The sequence below is a fragment of the Nipponia nippon genome, unplaced genomic scaffold, assembly GCF_047370975.1.
Source record: "Nipponia nippon isolate SJK-2023a ecotype South Korea unplaced genomic scaffold, ASM4737097v1 scaffold_2, whole genome shotgun sequence".
Taxonomy (NCBI): domain Eukaryota; kingdom Metazoa; phylum Chordata; class Aves; order Pelecaniformes; family Threskiornithidae; genus Nipponia; species Nipponia nippon.
In genome coordinates, this window is record NW_028262336.1 from 127,153,115 (window position 1) to 127,169,545 (window position 16,431).

Here is a 16,431-nt window from a genome sequence, read left to right on the forward strand (position 1 = left end):
TCTGACCATACAGCAATTGAAATATGTGCTGTGTTTAAATTAAAAAAAAAAAAAAGAAAAATAATAAATAAATAACAATCTGCCCCAGTCAAAAAAAGCTCATCGTCGACTTTAGCCTGCAAGCTGTGCCTTTAAAGAACGGGAGGAAAATATGAGTGCTGGAAGCATACGTTTCTTGCTGCGTAAGACAGCCAGCGGTGCCTGCTTCTCCAATGAATCTGGAATAATTTGATGCCAGCAACCTGGGGGGCGATTTCATCTCTGGATTTGTCTTTTCGTATTCTGTTCCTTTTTTTTTTTCTGAGCTCTTGCGCAGTTTTCCTGGAGAAGGTTAGTATCTGGGAAATCTTGCATCAGTCTGGTTGTCTGCATTACACTAATACCTAGAAATGAACTTCTCCGTCCAAATGTGAATATTCTCACCCCAAAAGGATGCCTGTTCAGGATAGGAGATTCACTCTTGGGCCAGAAATGGGACGTTTTTATTTATAGTTTAGATCTGGCTTTGAGGCAGGACCAGTTGAGAACAGCTCTTAGACATTTCTGTATTAAGCGTTCAGATTGCTTTTTCCTTTCCATTGCTTGGAAAGCTTTTCCACCTCTGCCTACTCTGGACTCTTCTTCACATGGCCTCTGAATTTTTAAATCCTGTATATTTGGCCTCTCTTTTTCCTGTAATCTATTGATAGAAATATCTTCTCATTGGTTTTTTTATTATTATTTCTTTTGCTTCCCAACGCCTTTTGGACACATCCAAAATATTTCCATTGTGTCTCCTGGATCTAAGATGCTGTCCTAATAGCATCTCAGTACTTGTTATGCATCTTATTCCGTTTGAACCTGTTTTTTTCCAAAGGCATTTGCTTTGGAAGGCATTTAGACATCTCTTTGGTGGTGTTCCAGCTCCCGCATCCATATGGTAAGATGGAAATAACATTTTGAGTCAAAGATTTGTGGTCTTTTGAATTTTGTAGATTTTCAGCGATTAAGTTTTGCTGATGATCGCAGCTGCTGCCTCACCCGTTCAGGTTCCTCGCTGACCTTCTGAACATCCCCGTGGACTTTCGCGTGGCTGCCAAAGGATGCAAGTTGACTTGCTAAACAAACTCCTTGGCCACTTAACGTAATACCCAAATGGGGATTATGTCTTGTTTCCAAAGCTGATTAGTAAACCTTCCTTCCCCTCCTTTTTTCTGGTGACATTGAGGTGTCTTCTAAATTTTCAGCTTCAAAGAGCTGCATCACGCGTACGTTGTAGGTCTGGTACTGTGCGCTGCTGTTGAACTGGGCGATACTTATGTTTGCATTTTTTTATCTTGTAGTAATGTCAGTAATCATGCTAAACAGGGTTATTAGTCATTGCAGCTGATCTGTTCTGCAGATCTTCATCCACATACTTACATAAGCATCTTTTGGGGTTTTTGTTGTTTATTTGTAGGGGGGATATGTGTTTTTTGACTGCTCCCTGGGTGCTCTTGGCTTGAGACAGTGCCGCATGGAAAAGGGAAGATTAGCTGTGTAATTCAGCTCAGGGTTTTGGTACTCCTTAGTTGCCTCTCCCTTGCAAAGTCCCGCTCACCGTCCCTGTAGAGGCCACCTCGGCACCTCGAGATCTTCCTTCTCACCCCGCTTCCACACGGCTGCTGTGCTCGAGAGCCATCCAGCACAGGAAGGGGCAAACACAATAAATGCCTCTTTTGGCTTATTGACAGCATAAAATAGCCGCTCTGCTTCCATGCCATCAACACCGCACACAGCTCCTTTGATTCTGGGTCTCTGTGTTGTTCCTAAATAACTCCCTCCAGATAGGAAGCTCCCAGGAAAACCTCGTTTGCTTTGACCCAAGAAGAATTGATGACTTGAGGCTTGTGTTCTCCCTCCCTCTCGCCTTCCCTGCCTCCCTCGCCCACTGTCCACTGCACGTAATGTCAGACCGGAGTTTCCAGTGAGGCGATGGGGAATAGAAGGGCTCATTGTTTGGGGGGTCAGGGTGCAGGGCCGGGGTGGCAGGAGAGAGGGGAGCGGAGCTGGCGGCGGAGCCCCGCTGCTACCTCCAGCCCCATCTTACATTATCCATAGTGGCAGCCATGCAGACAGTGAGCGGTCTGTGATCGTGGCAGGCTTAAAGCCTTTGAGGGAGAGGAATAAATAAAGTAAATTAAAGAAGAAAAAAAAAAAAAGAAAGGCAGAAGAGAGGGGAAGTGGGGAATGACAGGGAGTGTATGGGGTCTTCCTGGCTGTGCCAAGGGGAAGGAGATGCTGAGAAATGATGCAGGCTGGTCCCTGCAGGAGGCTAGAAACTGGGGATTGAGGATTGAACCTAGCCCTGACCATGTGGATCCCTCTCTGAGCCCTCTGCGTGCACGGAGTGAGGCAGGACAGGGAGCGGGGAGTTTTCCTGCCAGAGATCAGGACTTTATCCTGCAGCAATGTGTGTGTGGGTGGACCCCTGACACCAGCGTCTTTGGAGAAGGGTGACGAGAGTGATTAGGAGCCTGGGAAAGCTTTACACGACAGGCCTCCGAAACAGCGAGGGACGGCCACCTTCCAAAGAAAGTGAATGAGAAAGCGCCCTGATAAAAGCCCACAGGGCTGCCGTCTGTGCAGAGAGGGGCCAGCCTTTAAGCTCAGCTTGTGGGACTTCTTACGGGAGCACCCCAGGGTCCTTCTCCCAGGAGGTGGCCCAAAGTGTTTGGCACATCACCAAAGAGACAGGTGTCCCACCCCATCACCTGAACCCGCTCTTGGAGAGGCGAGACGTGCACTCAGGAGAGGTGATTAGACCTTTCAGATGTTTCAGAGATGTTAAAGCTTGCAAGATCTTTTTGTCTCTGCATCCCTCAGCAGGTTCTGCCTCCGCTATAGATGCGTGACGGGGGAGAAACATGCCTCTTCCTACTACCGAGTCTGAATTTGCACCTTTTAAAGGAGATGAGACATGAGTAATGTGAATATCTGCAATGGTAGAAGTTGATATCATGAAGAAAACACTGGAAAGGAATAAAATTGGTGTTTTGAGGTTTAAACCGGTCAAACAGTTGAGGACAGGTCTTTCCTAGTGGTGGGGCTCCTTCCACCTGCCTTTTCAGAGAGTTTCCACCTACAACAGGGTGTGCTTTAGTCCAAGACTAGCTAGATCCAGCACCACACCCATGGAGCTGCTCCCAAAGCCACGTTTTGAGCTCCAGCCTTGCACTCCCTTCAAAGTCAACCTGAGAGAGGGCCTGAAAGGATCAGGCCATCGCCTCAAACACTTGCAAACCATGTTGGCTGAGGCTTTGACTGGGAGTCAATCAATACGCTCTTTTTATCATCAAATCAGTACAGCCAGCTGGCGTGCAGACGGGCTGATGTATCGTGTGCTGTCACAGGGAGGTGTACTGAGGAGCGAGGTCTGAAGACAGAGTCATGTGTAGAGAAGAAGGTTGCCTGCAGTTTTGGTTTTTTTCAATGCTGAAGGCGCTTCACGTGCAGCAGAAGGCAGGTTGTCTGACAAGTTGGTGTCGCGGACGATGCTTCACAAAATACTCTATGCTCAGTAGTGTGTGTTAGGTGTTCACAGTGGGGCTAAAAATGAGTAGTTCTCTTGGGGCAGATGGAAACTGGACCTTATGCATTGGTCTGGGCTGGAACTGAAAAAGGAACGTAAAGCAAATTCTGTCCTGTGCTATGTGTAGGATGTTTATGAGGCTTTTTCTATGAGTTTTTAGTTAACTAGGGTGTTTGATGAAAATATCCTGTTTCTCTGTCCATCCTGCTTCTTGGAAGAGTCGGCCATGACCCACTCAATGCTGTTAAATGCTGTCATTAAGGCTAGGTGGGGTGAAGCATGGACCTGCTGCTCTGATGTGCTTGTAATTTCTGATAGGATCGAGTTGTTGAGTACCACTTGGGGATGAGAAGCTTCAAGATTTGCATTTGTAATTAAGGAGAAGAGCTTTTAAAGCCTATTCTTTGCATTTCTTTGTACCCGAAGCCTCTCACTAACCAACCGTAGCTCGGGCTGTGGAGGAAGGTGAGAAGCCAGAACGACGTGTTTGGGGATTACCTGCTCCCCTCTGCTGCATGCATTACTGCTGAATCAGCTGTAATTTAGGCAAGGTTTAACCTTCTTTTTTCAGTGTGGAAGGTCCTGGTCAAAACCTTGGATTTGTTTCCTTCAAAGCATGGGAGAGTTTTGACCAATTACATATATTTAAAAAAAAATATCAGTTTGCTAGAAAACCAGACACCAAAGCATGATCAGAAACACAGCTGTGGTGCTCTCAGAGTTTTATCTCAGACATCCATTCCTGGTCGGTGTATATTCCTGGATATTATCATATCTGCTTCTCCCATTTTCCCACCTTTATCCTTTTGTACCCAAAGCCCAGTGGTGTGGGCTGGGCTTGGGTTCATTTTCTTTCCCAGAAGCTTTGGTCCTCGCACTTTCAACTCTCTCACTAATATTCATCCACCTACCCTGAGTATTGCAGGGTCTTGGCATTATAGCACCGAGGTGGGTTGCAAACACAAATGATTTTAGCCTTGCGCATCCCAACAGAGCAAAGAGTTGGTGCAAGGGGTTGGATGCTCAATGGGTTTCCAGCCTTTCCACCCTTGTGCTGCCGGGTTGCTTGCTTCACTCTTGGGTCTTTGCTGTCCCTGCTTTATAAATAGGAAATTAAAGCACAAAGGGCTTACGTGAATCTTTCAGGGTCTGCAACAAGTCCATTGCAGAGCTGGGAATGAAACACCAACATCCTTCAGTCTCATCTTCATCTTACCCATTTCTAAGCTGCATCCCGGTGTGCTCTGTCCCTGCAGTCTCATGTTGAGAAAGTCCAAGTTTTCTGAGCCAAGTTCACCTCGCGTGTGCCTTGCCTTGAAGTCTGTCGGATGAGGTTAGGAGTGAATTCAGCCTGTTTAAAAACTCAGTCCAGCTGCCAGACAGGAAAATCTGATGAGCGGAAAGACAATCAGACGTGGGAAAGGAGGGGGAAAAGGCGAGCGGTTGTTGCTGGCGCTGCGTTCGTTGTGGGCTTGGCAGTGGGTTTGTGCCACATTGCAAAAATTGGTGGATTTACTCTGTTTCGGGAGCAAACACGTGGCAGTGCACACATGTGTGCTGGTAGGTGAACTTGGTTGGGTAATAAGAGTAAATCTTGCTCTGCTTTTGAGAGGCTGGGACTAAAACATGGTATAATAGCGATGCATATAATTTTGTACAGTGAGCCAGTAATTTACTGCGCTGTTTTGGCCATCAGCGCAACAGCTAGAGGCTGTTAAGATAATTTAGTGGAGGTTTGTGGTTATAAATACGTTTCCATCGTGACTAAGGATTCTAATAGATATTAAATTCAGCCAAGGGGTTTTTAGTATTTTTTTTTTTTTATTGCATACTCCCCAGTGTTTCTGTTTTGACTTATTCATCTTAAGGAATAAGCTGAGGGACGGCTATTAAATGTTTTTTAATGTATAAAATAGGAGTTGTAAAAGAAAAAAAACGACGCTGGATGATGCAATTAATTTAGTGTAATCCAGTTGTTCAGCAGTGGGGCTCTGGCGTGTCCTACTCTTGGCTGCTGATACTACAGGTGTGTTGGGTGGTGTGCAAAGCTGTTGTAATGCAATTCTTTGTCATAGACATGTTTTTCACTTGGAATATTTTGGGTAAAAGGGAAAATAGTCTGCTCCATCCCTCTTGGCCTCATGCAAGATAGGTTGTGCAGAATTAAGAACCAATTTTTGAAATTTAAACAAACACAACTGTATCCAAATGTCAAGGTGCCCACATGTCAGCTCGGGACTTCAAAAACCCCCAGGACCTTAGCTGTGGATTTCCAGCCATGTCCTGCATCCATACAAAGACCTCCCTTCCACCACTGAGAAGCAGGCAGTGTGAGAAGCGATTTGATCTGCTGTGGGAATGCCTCAGCTCTCCTACTCTGCCGCCTGAATCCAAATAATAACAACAAAATGTTTGAAGGCTTAGTTTGGAATTGGATAGCTCTCCAAAAATAGGCTCTCCCTGGAGATATCTCCTGCTTCCTGCTGGGCTGGAAAAGCTGTGCTGACAGCCTTTGTGCTTGGATATTGAGGCATCTCCTGGAACCTAGAGCATGAAGGAATGCAAAATAATAGAGGAAATCAGGTGAACTTATTAAATTTCAGAAGAGTATTTGGTTTGCGCTTTGAAAACTGTCCCCCCCCACACTCCTCTTGCGTAGAAAGGCACCTGAGCCAAACCCCAATATTTACAAATATTTTTGAGATCTTCCAGGTTTAGGAGCTCAAAAGTTTTTGAGATCTTCCAGGCTAGACCCTCTTTCTATAAATAATAGCTTGTGGCTTGAATGCATCTGGGCTCCTGGAAAGTGTGGACCCCAAACAGGCTCCTTGCATCCAGAGCTATGTTGGCTCCAGCTCTGTTTTCATGCGCTCGGAAGTGGGGGAAGGCGTTGCATTAAAAAATAAAAATAATTTAAAAAAAACTTCTGTGATTTTGTTATGTTGGAAGGTCTCTGACAGTCTCAAGGAATAGCTGACACCATCTGGTGTATCTTAGGAGTTTGTCATCGGGAGCTTTATCTCCATTCGCCTTCGGGATGATGGGCTGAGCCTGGAGGCAGAGGCTCGGAGGTTTCCTCTCCACAGCTCTCTGTGGGCTGCATGTTTTGGTACCCTCATCTTTCCATTTTATTTTAGTCTTCCTTTTGCCTTTTCATCTAATTCCTAACATTTAGTGGGTTGACAGCAGGAACCTACTTTTCCCAGCGTGTGACCTGTTGCATTACTCTTGCTGAAGACCTGGTTTTATGGCACTGAATAAAGCCACCTCTGCAAGTCCATCTTCAGATGAGCAGGAATGAGCATGGAAAGGCTAACATGGCCATCCCCGTGCTGCAGAGCATCCCAGAAACCCAGCCTGAACCTCTGCCTCGATACACAGCCGTGCCATGAGGAGCAACCCGCAGTTCCAAGCAGGACTCCACAAAACCAAGGCCAAGATATAAAAAAGCAGTATTATTAGCCTGACTCGACATGTGGCAAGCCTGGGCTTGGGAAGCTGGAAAAATCTACATTTCCAAAGTGGCTGATTAGGGATTTTAGTGTGAAACTCTTTCCTCCATCCTCTGCCTTTAAGGTTTCCACAGGGATTACTGGGACGATGCAGGCGGCTGGTATTTCACCCCGCTGTCTCCCCAGCCGCACCAGCACCGGCTCTAAAACCCATGTCAGGAACAGAAGTTCAGAAACACAGTCTCAACCTTTCCCGGCTTGTTTTTCCCATCTGTTTTTAACAGCGTGTTCTTGCCACTTGGACCTTTCTGGGCTCGATCTTGTGATCCCTGATGTAGTATGACATTTCCAGTTTATTAGGAATGCTTTTGTTTATTTGCTGGGTGGGTTTTTTTTCTTTCTTTCTTTCTTTTTTTTTTTTCCTTTTCCCTAGGTTGTGTGGAGGCTTTCTGCCTCAGCTGCCAATACAAACGTCCCCTCCGTGCTGGGAGGTGCCACCCACACCCGTCCTCTCTGAAATCAGGACAGTTATCTCAGCAGTTGCAAGTCCTTCGAGTGGTTTGGGGGCTCTTTTTAAACAAAAAGGAAGGCTGATTATTTTTTCCTGTTCTTTTCTACTGTTTTGTAATAAAAAGCCAGGTCCTAGAGCGCCGAAACAAGCGAGGTTTTAAAAATAATTTTTCCTTTTTTTTGGCTTGCTTAAGGAAAACCAGCAAGAAGAGACTCAAGGCTTGAGTTTGATGGTGGCATTTTCAGTTTACCCAGCCTGTCTCTGCTGTACTTAGCAGTTTGAGTTTATTGCCTGTTGCATGCCAAGTGTGAGTTTGCTTCTAAGCTGAAGGCGGCTGGACCAGCCTTCACATTGCTCCGTCTTTCCATTTTACATAGAAATCATGGCGCTTCCCTCCAGTGCTGGACAAATATCATCAACAGATGAATATCAGTGCCAGAGCAATACTTGGGATCATGGTTCAGTTCTGCCCGTAGTGTGCTGCTCTCAGTAACCTACGTGTCTTTCTCTAAAACCTCCTTTGTTCTCCTTGAAATAAATCAAGCAATACCTTTTGGAGACCTGTATTCGGTTCCTGGCTGACATAAATCCCATTGTAAGACTTCAAAGATGCTTAGTTGCTTTTGTAAAATACTTTCAGCTGTACCGTACCAGCCCATGAAGCATGCAGTGGTGTGAGAAACTGCAATCTGAGTCCACAGCGCTAGTGTTTCATGGGGGTTTGCATCCAAAAAGCATTTTTTAAATTGACAGGAGAGTCCTGTGATCATCCAGCTGTGAGAGGACGGGGCTCGTTGTGGCATGGGCTCTCGTGCACCTCGCCGGAGCCACCAGCCCTTGCACCACGAGGAGCAGGTGCTCCAAGTCATCTTCTTGGCCTGGGGGCGAGGAAGATGCTGGGGGCGGATTGTGCATCTCCGTCAGGCTTATATTTATTAAACTGAACCGAATTTCAACTGCATTCCTAAGCTGGAGGGTAAATCCAGCAACAAGCCAGGAGTAGAGATGAGGCTGATTCATTTTGGGTTCAGCCTGCACTTCAGTAAAGCTTCAGGACCAAATCTTTGGTTGCTGTGACCTGTGAAGGATCCTTTGATCAAGGGAAGGTGCTGCTGAACCCCTTTCCTACACCTGTGGTCCTGTACAAACACAACCTACAGTCATGGTCATTTGCTCAACAGGTAGGAAATCTTTGTTCTTTGCCATCAGGATCAGCATTTGGGTCTGTAACCGTAAGGGTTTGCAACCAAAAATCATTTACATAGCCAAAAATACCCAGAAAAGCTTGGAAAGTCCCAGAGAGCTCAGAACTGCTGTGTCTGCTTTTTGATTCTTTAAGCATTGGCCTTCCCGGGAAAGCAGAGATCCCTCCGGAGACCCCATGACTCTGATTGCTTCCAGCCAAGCAGCAGGGGCACATTTCTGTCCGGTGAATCTGGTTTCTGCATCAGCTTTCCCAGAGACCAGCCTTCACGTTGCTTCGTCTTTCCATTTTGTGTAGAAATCGCTGCGCTTCCCTCCAGTTCTGGAGAAATGTCATCAACAGATGAGTATCAATGCCAGAAAAATACTTGCTGTAAGGCAAAATGAGCTTTTCAGTATCCTCCCCCAAACAAACTGGAGTCCATGCCTGCTCCTGGGGATTGCCTGGGACGTGGTTTGGGCAACATCTGCCCAAGGATGCTCCCAAAGATCTCACCTCCTCCCGTGCAGATTAAGATTTGCTATTACCCAGCATTAAACAACATTGAGGTGAACCTCATCTTCCCGTTGTATTAATTAGTCTTGTTTAATGGCAGATGCTGTAAAAATAAAAGGAACCAGCTGTAAGAAGGACTGATTGCAAGTGCAGATGCTTTGGAGCAGGGTCAGGGGGACAAGCTGCATGTGGCAGCCGGTCCTTAACTGCGTGTCCTGTCCAGGTTCACGACCGAGGGATATAGAGAATAAAACACCAGGGCAACACCAGACCGCTTGGATGGATTCATCCGACTTGTTGCGATACGCTGAATTAGCCTTTATGGGTTTATTTTTAACATTGGGGAGGGCCTTGTCTGCTGGAAATAAAATTGATCAATATGTGCTTGGGGTCCTTGTCTGGCTTGAAATGGCTCCGTGATGGATATGAGTTGCAGAGCCCTTGACCGTCGCCCTCCGCAGGTGCTTGGGGAGGGACCTCGGCGGGGATGAGGATGGGGCGGATGCGGCTGAGCCTGAGTGGAATTTGGCCTCTGGGGGCTTTTGCCCTGGGGATGACGGGTTTTGTGCCCGCTCGGGGCCAGCTTTCATCCTGCGGCAGGATATTGAAAATAACAGGGTTTTCTCATCCTTGTGGCCGTTTTATGAGCCAGCCTCTAACAGCGTCCCTGTTTCCCCATGAGAGGCAGCTGCTAATTTTTTTCTTCACTTGTTAGACTTGCCATGGGTCTCCCTGCTGGAGGGTTTCTGAACAAGGTTTTCAATATTCATAGACTTAACTACGTCGTGAAAAAGGGGCCATTAGTTCCTCCAGTTTGATCTCAGATCATTAACTCCATGCTGCTGCTTTCCTTTGCCATCTTTTATTCTCCTTGTCCTTCCTAAGTGCTGTTTGTTTTTTATCGCTCTGTGTATCCTTTCAGCAATAGTGCCAGCATATTTATTAGTATTAATTGGCATATGTGCAACAAATGTCATGCAAGGATCACAGGAGCCGTTGCCTTGGAGAAATCAGTGTATGTATCCCACATGGGGAATCAGAGGCACTGAAGAAACGAGATGGGCATCAGCTGAAGGCATGCCCCAACAGAGCTGACCATGATTTCTTCCTAAAAGGCAGTTTGGACCTTGCAATCGTTGGTACACGCTCGCTTTGAACTACTTCAGCCGTGCCCTGGAAACCAGGTGCTGCCCAGGTCTTTATTCCAGCAAACCGGACGGCTTTCGCGCCGCCTTCAATCCCGCAACGTGCATCGCTCCCTCCCCGTTGTGCCACCCAAAACCCCCCAGTCTGTGGTGAGCTGGAACGGTTCTGCAAGGCGAAAAAGGAAAAAAAAAATAATAATAGGAGAGACCTGATCTGGAGATGATAATGATAATAATTTTCTCAAGGTGTCACTTCAGAGCTACTTATTGAGGTCTAAAAGCACAGCAGGCAGAGGGACCAAAGCTGGGGCTTTATGCGGACTTGAAAGGTAAAAGTAAAGCCAAGAGGGCAAAAAAGAAGGCTGAAATCCTTTTTTATTATATTTTTACCCCACTGAGCTGCGTCTCAGTCGTGACAGGGGACAATAGGCACTTGTTCCCAGTCAGCGTCCCCCAGCAGACGGCCTGTGCTGCGGAGGGGATGGGGACGGGGCTCCCCGGGGGTTTGGCCGATCGCAGCCGCGAGCCCCCGGGGTTCGGCTCAGCCCGGCCACCCGCCCGCGTCCCGCTGCGCCGGGGGAGTTTATTTTTCCAGCTCTCCTACTCAGAAACATTTGGCTAAAGGAAAAATTGTGGAGGAGGTTTAGCTCAAGTGAGCACAAAAACATGTGTCCTTGTAGTATGTTGCTTGCTCAGTGGTGGTTTGGGTTTTTTTTCCTTTTTTTTTTAAGTGTATCTGAGAGCTTGGGAATCATGTGAGGGGGGTGGGGGTGATGCCTTTCAGATGGATGCAGGGCTGTGTAAATACAAGGAAGGGAAATCTTTTCTGCCTGATGCAAGTTCTCCCAGCCTGTTTTTTGTCTTTTTCACACTACTTCTTTGGATGAATGAGCATGAGGATGGCAAAGTCTAAGGAAGCTTTTAAAAGCCGCATCTAAACCGCCTACCTGAAGATACTCTTGTCCCCAGGGTGACCACCCATCCTCTTCCCCTGACCCCCAGAAGTCCCTGCATGAGGAAACGGGCTATGTCCTCTTTTCTTGCCCCATGACCTGATCACTGTGGGGGAAAAAGGGACAAGATGCAAGAAAAGTTGCCTTCTGAACTTCAAAACTGGGGAGCAAAGAGCTGCCCCCCTCCATCTATCCCCAATTTATTCTTGCACACAAGCTCCTCTCTCCTGCCCTCCACAAGTGAAACATTGCTTCATCCAGAGACGAGATGCTGAGCAAACAAATTGCGGGTCAAAGTCTCCCACTCCTTCCCCCTGCCACGTTCCCATTCACACATTTTTGTGCGCCATCCCCTCTGCCTTTTCCCATGCCCTTTGTGGGGAGCAGGGCTGGGTAGACCGGCTGTTGGCCCCACAGATGTGAGCTGCCTTTGGCAGGCGAAAGGGGGCTGTTTGGGGAAGAACGGCTTGGAAGTCTGGGGAGATGGTTTCCACCCTTTGCCGCGAGCTGGGGTCGGCAGAGTTGCTCTCGAAGGGAAAATGATGGCGCAGCGCCGTTCGATGAAGCCGGTTGCAGGCGCTGACGTCCAAATCGAATCTGTGCTAAGCCCTTTCTCAGGTTTGTGCGGTGGCAATGGGGTGAGAAAATGAATCCCCTCGAACTCCGCAGGGATGTGGATGAGGAGTGATGCACGTGGATTTGTCTACCCTGGGATGGTGCATCCCGAGGAGGAGCTGTCACGCTTGGCTGGTAGCAAGGTGGGGGCTGTAAAAATATATTACATGGAAACCCCGAGCATGCCGAGACAGCTGCTAGGAAGGAGGGGTGTTAGGAAAAGAGGGAACCACAGGATTTTAGCAATTTTGGAGAGAAAAACAGAATATTATGGGTGCATCTGGCATGGGGCAGAGGGTTAGCAGAGTGGAAGGTGGTTGCCTTTTGGCTTTATCTTTTTCCCTATAACACGAAGACCATTCACTGATCAAACCACCTTGTGAAGTTAAGTTCACGCTGCCCAGGAGTCTGGTGGGCTCCAGCTTATGTCTCTGGCCAGTGCAATGGACCTGAGTGAAGTGAGCCTGAGGGTATTGCTCCAGAAGGCAGAGAGGTAATGACGCAGAACCACTGCTGCATCTGCTAGTCCTTGACATCTGTACTGCCTTGGCCAAAAAATCCCTGACCCCGATAAAGGCGGAGACAAGGGTTTGCAAGCTGCTTATTCCACTGAGTTTCAAGCACCTGCCGTAGCCAGCTGAATTCTCCTTGGGCACTTTCTCTAGACATTTATTTTGTTTTCTGGCCCAGAGCTGATACCAGGACACTAAATGAAGATTTAATAGTGAATAGACTCATCTTGACTTGATCATGTTACGGGCATGCAAGTCAAATCACTGTCTGGGAGGCTCTGCACATGAGACTGCTGTGATGCCCTCCCGTAGGTGAGGAGAGCTATGGCCTTTCCCTGAACGAGCCATGCCCAGGAGAGGGCATGCCATGAGCTGGTTTCTAGCTGCTCCACTTGGTTGTCCTGGGGACTTGGCAGTTTCTCTTGTGCCTGATGTGGCATTGGCTTGAGGTTGTTTTGTTACCTTGCGGTAAGAGACGATGGTCCCATGTGAATCCATGCTCTTCAGGAATTCAGGAAGGAGGCAGTGAGGGTTAACTGGGGAGAGGACCAGCTTACTGGTCCTGTTACTTTCTTGTTCAGGTTGGTGAGCTTCAGTTTTGTCCATTAGGGAATAATTTTGCTTCAGCATGTGGTTCTCCTCCCATCTGAGTCCTGCAGGATGGGAGGGGACACTTGGAGGAGATACCATATTTAATCCCAAACTCCACTGAGTCCTGAAGACATCCATGACACTCCATAACACAGTACGGGATTGGCACATAAAAGGACCCATTTGGGTGCCCTGACCTTCTCGTGATAAACTCTGCGTGCATATAAAGCACCAACATGGTCCCTGCAATGAAGAGTTCCCTATTTATCCCCTCCAGACTGTGCTTCTGAGCGCCTCTACGCTGGTCTGCCCGGCTCAGGGACACACGGGCAAGGGTGCCAAGTCTTTTGAAAACTATTATTTGTCTTTCTGGTGATTTGCTTTTAGTTTGCATCCTCTCCTCGACTTCAGAAGGTGCTGAGAAGCACCGCCTCCGAAGGTGCTTCTCAGAAAGCATTGTGAGATGTCTAACTTTGTTCTTGGGGTGGGGTTTTTTTGTGTTGTTTAAGTTTTTTTGGTGAAACTCCTTTTGTTAGAGTACAAAGCTGATTTGGGGTAAAAAGGGCCAGCTTGGACATTAGCATGAAGATCTAGCAGGCCATGATTCATTCCCATCTCAGCGGTTGTAAGATGTCACCTTGGAGTATAATGGGTTTATACTGTTTTTTCAAATGGATCTCTGAAGTTGAGTGGGAAATCCAGCAGAAGATGGGCATCCAACTCCCTTACATTCGTCTAGAAAGTCATGCAGGAACAACAGTTTATCTCTGGCAGCTCCCTGCTGCTGAGGTCCTTATCAACTGCTCATCCCTTGGCTCAGCCTCGCCTCCTGCCCCAAGCCTCTAGAGACTGCACATCCCAGAAAATTGCTGGGTAAAATGGGGGATTTCCTTTCTTGCAAAACCTGGAAGCTGGGCATGTTTTACATCAAGTGTTAATGGCGTAAAACCTTGAATAGAGCTGTCAACATGAGCTGCTGGTCTATCTCAGCAGAGGAGAAAGGGACTTTCACTTCTCGTATCCCTACCTTGCCACTTCCGAAGTTTTCCTGCATGGCTCAGTCAAACCAATCCTTTCCCCAAGAGCACACACAGTGGAAATCTGATGATTTAGCTTCTTGCTGCAGCTTTCGTTGCTTCATCGGGTCTGAAGTGTTGACTCATTGGTCTTTCTTCACGTGATTCCCTCGAAATAGCTTCCCTCGAGCAGACGGCGTGAGGACCAGGCAGCCCCATCGGCATAACTTCTCTATGAGAAGCTGCTGTAGTGGCTCGTCCTTCTGGGGCAATTCTGGTCTCTAAAAGGTTTTTAACTTTTTCTAAAAGCATTTAGAGGAAAATCTTTTCCAACAGTGTTTTTACCTAGAGGAGGACAAGTCTTGTGAGTGACTTGAAGATACAGCTGACAGCCTTGTATACTGTTTGTCATCTGGGTCTCTAAAGTATTTTGAAATCTGGGATGAAAGGTCGCTTATCCTGAAACTTACTTCCTTCCTCCTGTTGGACACAGTGCCAGCAGAAACCCTGACACTGTACACGAGCTCGTGCATCACCTCTTGTGATATTATCAAAACCTTTCTAATTTAGACTTCTCTTGCCTTTAGTGTTGCTTTTCCAGAGCAAACGCAAGGTTTTCCTGCAAGAGCCCAGGGCAGTTGTCTAGAGGAGCAGGGAGCAGCGATTGCTGGTGATCTTGGTCTTTGGGATGACCCCACAGCCCGTTGCTTGCGGCTTTCCCAGCGCTCCGGCCTCTCTGAACGCTTCCACGCCGCCCCGGGTGCCAGCTAGCATCACTGTCTAAGAATGAGAAGTAATTTAGTTCCTAAGCAACCTCTCGCCTGGCCTCTTGCTAAAGAGTGACTTAGCATTTTCCGAAGGAAAAAAGAGACTGTGGATAGCAATGTGTCAAGGCAGGTTCTTCTAATGTGCTTAAACCTCCAGTTGCCGATTTAATGAGCATCCACCGAGCATCGGCCAGCTGGGTCGCTGCCAAGGGGGTCAGGGTGCTGCAGGAAGCCAAGTTCAGCCCATCTGCGGGGAGCTCAAATAAGGATTAAAATCTGTAGCTATTAGGAATGTTTCTAGGATCATGAGGACTGGCTTTTTCCTTATTTCTTCTCACTGCTTTCATTTTCCTCCTGACCTTAAGACATTTCACTGTCTGCTGTCAGTTTATTTCATCTCACTCCTTCAAAAACGCAGTAAAGTCAACAAATGTCATTTTATAGGGTGTTTCTGCTGTGGTGACTATTGGTTTTATTTCAAATCCATCAATGCCTAGCCTGAAAAATGAATTGGCAGGCCACATCCCTGTCCTAACCGTCTCTGTTCATCTGAGTTGTATTCTTACCACCTCCATTAGAGCTGTACCTCAGTAAATCAAGATCTTTACTGTATTTATCCTTTTCACATCCCCATAAGGCAAAGCTTCAGGTGAATCATTATTTTCCCAGGTTATTATTATGGAGAAGCCAGAGCCAAAGCATCGCACTGAATTTGTACCTTCAGGGTACCCGGCTCTCACATGGGACATGCTGACTCCTGACCTGCTGTTTTTGTTCGGTTCCTCCTCCATCAAGGATCTCAACTTCTCCATTGAGCTGGGAGGTTGGAGGATCCCCTCCCTCGTCCTGCTGGCAACGCTCAGCCTAACGCAGCCCAGGAGGCTGGTGACCTTCTTTGCTGTGAGAACACATTGCAGGCTCATGGTCTACTTGGTCTCCACCAGGACCCCCCAGTTTGGTGTATAAAGCTGCTTTCCAGCCAGTCAATCCCCAGTGAGATCCAACTCACTGTCTAGTTACCTAGCCTATACTTCACCAGTGTGTCTATGAGGGCCTTATGGGAGATATTTTGAAAGAAAGCATTACTAACATCCCGATAAGAAGCACCCACTGCTTTCACCAAGCCAATCATCTCCCCATAGAGGGCTATCAGGTTGGTCAAGGGTGATTTAGGGGTCTTATTACAGAGGTGCGTGGGGTCAGAGGGTTTTGCAGAAGGTTGAGGTGATGTAGTGATAGCTGCAACAGATATTTCAGTTTTGTTGAAGTATTTCAACCATTATATTCATGCTCCGGTAACATCTAGCAGCAGGGGAGGTATCCCTGGGCAGGCACAGGGCTTCTTTGTGGAGCTCAGCAGCACACAGAGGTTTATCATTCGGGATTTGCCCCCATAGCTACCCCTATAATGGATGTGCTGAGGCTGGCACGTATCTCCTGGTCCACTCACATTCCCGTCTGCCAGGAAAACGGGGCTCCTCTCTCCATGCTGCTGTACGGGAAGCCACATCTCCCCTCTGTCCTCCATGCAATACAACATGCAACTCAGTTGATATGCAGTGAGGAGCAATTTATTTTCTTTGTCTTTATTTTCCCCTCCTTGCATTGCTTTTGCAGGGC

The 16,431-nt window shown here is 47.4% G+C and overlaps 1 protein-coding gene across 1 annotated transcript in view; it reads left to right on the forward strand.

Annotated features, from left to right (window-relative positions):
• Positions 1-16,431, forward strand: part of GAB2 (GRB2 associated binding protein 2) — a 98,709-nt gene that overhangs the window by 8,498 nt on the left and 73,780 nt on the right. The gene's annotated exons all lie outside the window — the stretch shown is intronic.